Source organism: Rutidosis leptorrhynchoides, chromosome 5 (genome assembly GCF_046630445.1).
Source record: "Rutidosis leptorrhynchoides isolate AG116_Rl617_1_P2 chromosome 5, CSIRO_AGI_Rlap_v1, whole genome shotgun sequence".
NCBI lineage: Eukaryota > Viridiplantae > Streptophyta > Magnoliopsida > Asterales > Asteraceae > Rutidosis > Rutidosis leptorrhynchoides.
In genome coordinates this window covers 129,203,292-129,210,531 of record NC_092337.1, presented here as the reverse complement: position 1 = coordinate 129,210,531, position 7,240 = coordinate 129,203,292, and positions in this window count along the sequence as shown.

Below are 7,240 nucleotides of genomic sequence, written 5' to 3'. Positions count from 1 at the left end.
ATTCAACCTTTTAGAAAAGAGTATGCAAGTGGAATGGCTGAAAGTTTCCAACATTTAACCCCACAATCTATTTTTAAATGATAAAGGATATATGAAAATGTAATGGTGGGACTAGGATGACGGTAAAGTTGATGGTGGCTATTTTGGATCGTTGAGACATATGTGCCGTGTATATATATTTTTTTTATTTTGGACTTGCAATTTGGATTTATTAAATCGCTAGTTGGGTCAAAAACTGTTATTTGGGCCGTGTAATTGGATCATGACACCACTTATGTTGCTGTTGGTGAACGTAGCATTTTTTGTGTGTGATAAAGATGATAGATTAATTGATGAAGAAGAACATACAGGAGCTTGTTTGTTCTTGCTGCTACTGGTGCTTTCTATTCTTGTTTCCATTAAATCACGATTAAATTATGAAAATGATGATATACGGTGGCTACAAGATAATTAACAGATGATGATTAGGAAACATGTTTATGTTATTAATGATAACATGATACCTGAAATCATGAAAGTAAGATTTATTGGTGATGACAAAATTATAATTTTGATTAGGATCAATCGATGTACGATGGCTGTGAAAGAACTCGATGGTGATTAGGTTAGTGAAGTAGAAGATGATAAAGGGAAACAGATAGAGAATAGATAAATATAACTCAGATGCTTTATAATTGAGAAAAACAGAATGGATCAGTTGGTTGGGAGGATGTGTTGGTTTTCGAGAGGTCTCGGGTTCAATCCATTCTTGGTGCAATTCTTTTTAAATGGGCTTTCTAAGGTAGTTACATTGTTAATTCTATTATTATTATTATTATTATTATTATTATTATTAATATTATTATTATTGTTATCATTATTATTATTGTTATTAATCTGATTATTATTAATGATATTATTATTAGAATCATGAATATTAGTATTGTTATCAATATTATTATTATTATTATTAATATTACCATTTGTAACAAAGTTATGATTATTAATAAATCGTTAATATCAAAACTAATATTTTTAAACAAATAAATATTTGGTACATAAAATATATTTATTATATATACTATACTTATATTAAAACTTCACATAACTATATATATAAAACCTACTAAAATTATTTATATAAACAATTGCAAACAACAAATTTTTGATTTTAAATATAATTATAAACAAGTATATATATGAATATGTTAATATAACTATAAAAATATTAACCATTTTAATGAACATACAAATTAAAAATATATGTTATTAATTTAAAAATAATGTAATTAATAAATTTATATGTATATTCATTCGAATACGATTATGTGTATTAATAAACATACAAATGATATAGGTTCGTGAATCTGAGGCCAACCCTGCATTGTCCAGTTGTTCAATATAGTCATATGTATTTTTACTACAAAATACATTAGGTGAGTTTCATTTGCCCTTTTTACTCTTTACATTTTTGGGCTGAGAATACATGCAATGTTTTAATAACTATTTTGCAATATTTATATGCGTGAGTTTCATTTGCTCCCATTTTAAATGCTTTTGCGATATATATATTTTTGGGACTGAGAATGCATGCGCTTTTATAAATGTTTTACGGAATAGACACAAGTAATCGAAACTACATTATATGGTTGAATGATCGAAATCGAATATGCCCCTTTTTATTAAGTCTGGTAATCTAAGAATTAGGGAACAGACACCCTAATTGACGTGAACTCTAAAGATAGATCTATCGGGTCCAACAAGCCCCATCCAAAGTACCGGATGCTTTAGTACTTCGAAATTTATATCATGTCCGAAGGAGGATCCCGGAATGATAGGGATATTCTTATATGCATCTTGTTAAGGTCGGTTACCAGGTGTTCAATCCATATGAATGATATTTTTGTCTCTATGCATGGGACGTATGTTTATGAGAAATGGAAATATGAAATCTTGTGGTCTATTAAAATTATGAAATAATTATTTATGTTAAACTAATGAACTCACCAACCTTTTGGTTGACACTTTAAAGCATGTTTATTCTCAGGTACGAAAGAAATCTTCCGCTGTGTAATTGCTCATTTTAAAGATATTACTTGGAGTCATTCATGAGATATTTCAAAAGTCGTTGCATTCGAGTCGTTGAGATCATCAAGATTATTATTAAATCAGTTATAGTTAGATATATTATAAAATGGTATGCATGCCGTCAACTTTCGTTGTAATGAAAGATTGTCTTTTCAAAAATGAATGCAATGTTTGTAAAAATGTTTCATATAGAGGTCAAATACCTCGCGATGCAATCAACTGTTGTGAATCGTTTATAATCGATATGGACTTCGTCCGGATGGATTAGGACGGGTCTCTACAGTATTAAGTAGCTGACACGCTACTTGTTCAGACTCTTTATATTATGTTTATGTTCAGTATGATTACCATGCGTAGTTAGATATTGCCATGCTAGTTAGGACGATTGCATGACTGTTTATCTATGATATTATGTGCGCACTGTTAGTTGGACACCAACCGAGGCGGTAAGGTTGGGAACTCACTGAGGCGGCACGGTAGGGTTGATGTGAGGTCGACCGTGGCAGCCTGGTCGGGTCATGATGTTACTGATTGTTCAGTATAGCATAGAAGGATGCATGTGTTGCATCTGGATAGTTATGCAGTGGAATCAGTAAAGCGGACTATCGGTAGACTGTAGCTTAATCAACTAAGTCGTGTGCTCGTACAAGCCGCCGATCCTCATATTGTCAGTTGTTGTAGTATGCTAGTTCAGGACGTTAGCATTTTTGTGACCCCTTGCATGTTCAGTTGCTTATGCTTGGTCTGTTAGATAGTATCCATTCACCTAGCATTGTGCTAATTCTCTCACATTTTCACCCCTTGCAAGTTTAGGTACTGCTGGTTAGGACGGGTGTTGCGGAAGGGTTGAAGACATGTTTGACTATGCGTTGACTCTGATGTTTTCTAATTTAAATATGTTTTCATGTAACACTGTTGTTGTATAAAGTTGGTTTGTAAACAATGTTATGTAAACATTAACTAAGGTTACTTTGGTAATTAAATATTTACTTCCGATGTGTTTAAAAATAAAAATAAAAATCAGGGTGTCACAGTTTATGTCTAATCTGTGTAAGGAGCATTGGGAAGGAATAAAGTGGCTTTTGCGTCACTTGAAAGGTACATCTAAGATGTGGTTTCATTACACTAAATTTTATTCCTTGTTGAGAGATTACGTTGATGCTGATTTAGGTGGATGTGACTTCGGGTAAAAGCATTACGGGTTTTGTTTTTGGGGTTGAAAATACCGCGGTGAGTTAGATGTCTAAACTTCAAAAAAGTGTCGCGTTGTCAACATGGAAACCGGATATATGGCTTTTGCCGAAGCTAGTTGTTAAGTCGATACAATGATGCACGTTTGACTAGACATTTGACCCGAATATGAGACGTAAGGTAAAATGATATGGCATATAAATACCATTTACTCAATAGAATGGCCAAGCCTTTTGTCATAACTCACATTCATCTTAGTGTGTTTTTAGGTCTTTTCTCTCAAAATGTATTTTCTCCAATTATTGTAAATCGATCAAAAATCTCAACGAAATCATGAATTTGTTCTTAAATCTGTGATTATCACTAGAAAGGAACTTATTTGGTTGAAGAAAATATGGTGGAGTTAGGGCGAGTACAACAAAATTGCATATTGTACCGTGATAACATAGCTAATCATCTAGGTAAGAATCCGGTGTTTCATGGTCGTACGAAACACATTAAACTTAGGTATCATTTTATTTGCGAATTCACAAATGATACTACCTCCGTCCCATTACAAGTGTCCACTTACTTTTTGCACACAGTTTTAGGAAATCCCACTAACTTCATTCTCCACCAATCAGAAATCTTCTCTCTCCAGAATAACCTCTTCTCATTGGTTAATATACAAAGTGGACATTTGATATGGGACGTCCCAAAATAGAAAGGTGGACATTTGAAGTGGGACGGAGGGAGTAGTACTTTAGTCGTTGCAAAAATTCCTGGTATGGAGAGTCCCGCTGACATGTGTACCAAGGTGGTTACGATCGGTAAGTTAAAGCTTTGAATAACTTCAACTGGTCTTCTTATGACTTGAAGAGATAACACACCAACTATAGAGTTAGAGGGTTATTAATTCAATTTCAACACACCAGTGTTGGAGACCTTATATCGAATGTATGCTCTTCTAGAGATGTTGAGTTTGTGTGTCCCATGTTTAATTGACGCTATGTATGGTGGTTCGACGTTCTTGATTGGAATGGTTGGGCTTGATATTTTGGTTTCTCAAAGTCTTAAGTGTGTTGAAGTGTGAAGAAATTGATCAAAAGAAAGAAGAATATGGGTCGGACATTGGCTCGAAGATCGCGATCCAAGTCTCATGGATCGCGAGGCTAGCAAAATGCTAAAGGGATGTTTAAAACGCAAGAATGTTGTTTGAGGATTGATCTTGGTCCTGTTTGCGATTGGGTATGTTGGATCGCAATTGGGCACTCTCTCGCAGAATCCAAGGCCACCATTGCAAGGGGCGAGATTTTACTTGGGCCAGCAAGATGTCGAATTTTGTTTCCTTATCTGTTTTGCACTATAAATATAACTCTCATACGCTGTAACCATAAGCACGAAAAATCAATAAAAACACTCTTTAGTTGATCGTGGACTTAATCAACCAACTGATTGGATATAACACGTAATATCTAGCGCCGTTTGTTTTTCGTACGATTATTTATTTTGTTTGTCGTGTGTGGGATACTATTATTCGTTGTTTGGGCTCTAAATTTTCTAACAGCTCTATTGTCTCGTTTGTTGTTTTAGTTGGTTTATGGAGTTAGGTTTGTTGTTTGTTAGGACTCCGGTAATTCAATATGTAAAGACTAACTCCATGTTTCTTGCTAAACTAATCTTTAATGAAATCTATTGGTCAAAGTTTTTTTGAAGCTTTTATTCCTTTATATTTGTTTCTTGCTAAACTAATTTTTAATGAAATCTATTGGTCAAAAATTTTCTGAAGCTTTTATTCCTTTGCATTTGTATAGCATGCGTGTTGCTTATGTTATTTGACCTCAAGTTTGTATAGCATGTGTTTAATGTTTAAGACTATATATATATATATATATATATATATATATATATATATATATATATATATATATATATATATATATATATATATATATATATATATATATATATATATATATTAACAGCCAAAGAATGATTATATTATAATAAAACGATCCCTAGCAATGCGCTAAGGGATAATTACAACGGCATAGAAAGCCATAAGTTCCAATTAGAAACTAAATGACCTCTATGTTTAATCCAACAAAAAGTAATTAATCTAATGAAATCAAATAAACTACTTTTGTTACAAAAAGAATCTAAGAAAACAACGCCGTTCCTGAATCGCCATAAAGTCCATAAACAAGTCACCGTCACCGGAATGATCCGATATTTAGACAATGGGTGTAACCGAATACCTTCCAACCATGCCATAAAAGAATCCCATGAAGACAAATGAGGCATTCCACAATCGAGCCAAACATGTATTTTATGCCATAAGTCCCGAGCAACTTCACACTCGAAAAACAAATGATCTCTAGTCTCCACCCCATTATTACAAGACGGACAAACTATAGAAGAAACATCAATCCCCTTCGCGGCTAGGTTCCAATGAACAGGAAGAGAATCAAAACGAAAACGCCGTAAGAAAATATTAATTTTCTATGGACAAAAACGTACCAAAGTGTATTAATTTGTGAAGCCGGAAGCAACATACTATCGATAAGATCTCTAGCTTTTTTAACCTTGTAACAACCATCATTATTCAACGAACAAGTCCACGAATCCGGACGATCACACACAACAGGCTTACCAATAATCTCAAAAAGACTATTTTCATTTCTTCCACCCACATTATCTCTAACCCAAGCCAATTGCCATCGACCCATTTATCAGAGATGAACACATTCGAGTTTGAGTCCAAGTGGAATAATCTGTTAAAACGGTGCGAGAGAGGTTCGTTTCCAACCCATAAGTCGTGCCAAAAACGAATACTGCGACCATCCCCTATCAACATACGAAAGGAATCAGTAGGTAACATGTTTCTGTTCGTGGTCTTGGAACAGGCCGCAACAATTGAAGTCCAAACAAACGAGTAGCTGGAATTAGAAAGAAACACGTAACCATGTATCGACTTAACAACTTTAGTCCACAAATCGTTCGGTTTTGTTTAAGAAATGACACCACCATTTAAACACTAAGGCCATATTAAAAGCTTTAAGACTTCCAATATTAAGCCCGCCTTTGTCAAACGAAGATAAAACTTTCTCCCATTTAACCCATGACATCTTTTTGTTTAAATTACTTCCACCCCAAAAAAGGTAGCTCGTATCGATGTAAGACGTTTAAGAACTGTTTCGGGACATTTAAAGATAGAGAACCAAAAAATCCCTAAACTCCCCATAAAGGCTTTAATAAGAGTCAATCTACCACCGGCCGAATTAAGACTCGCCTTCCATGTCGAAAGTTTAGACTGAAACTTCTCACATAAAGAGTTCCAATTCGACACAATTTTCATATTCGAACCAATAGGAATACCCAAGTAAGAAGTAGGAAAAGAACCAACTCGGGTGCCGGTGGCACTCGCAAATGATTCTACCTCCACTCGGTCCACCCCAATACCAAAAACATGGGACTTATTTATATTGAGTTTTAAACCCGAGGCCATATAAAACACTTCTAAAATAAGAAGAATACACCTTAATTCAATAACATTCCAATCCGAGAATATAATAACATCATCCGCATAAATAAAATGAGAGAGATTAATATTCTCCGCCCCCACTTTAATCCCACGAATAATATTTCTTTCCATGGCCTGATTGAAAGCTAAATGAAGGTCTTCCATGACAATAATAAAAAGAAATGGGCTAAGAGGATCACCTTGTCTCAAACCCCGTTTCAAGGGAAATTCACGTGTAGGGGAGCCATTAACAAGGACAGACGTGCAAGCTAAATAAAGACAACCCCTAATCCATGAACACCATTTTTGGCCAAACCCCAAAATCGATAACATAGATAAAAGATACTCCCAATTAACCGAATCGTACGCCTTCTCAAAATCAACTTTAAACATAAGCATCTTTTTATTTTTTCTTTTGTACCATTCGATAATATCACTCAACATGAGTGGGCCATCTAGAATCTGTCGTCCAGCAATGAA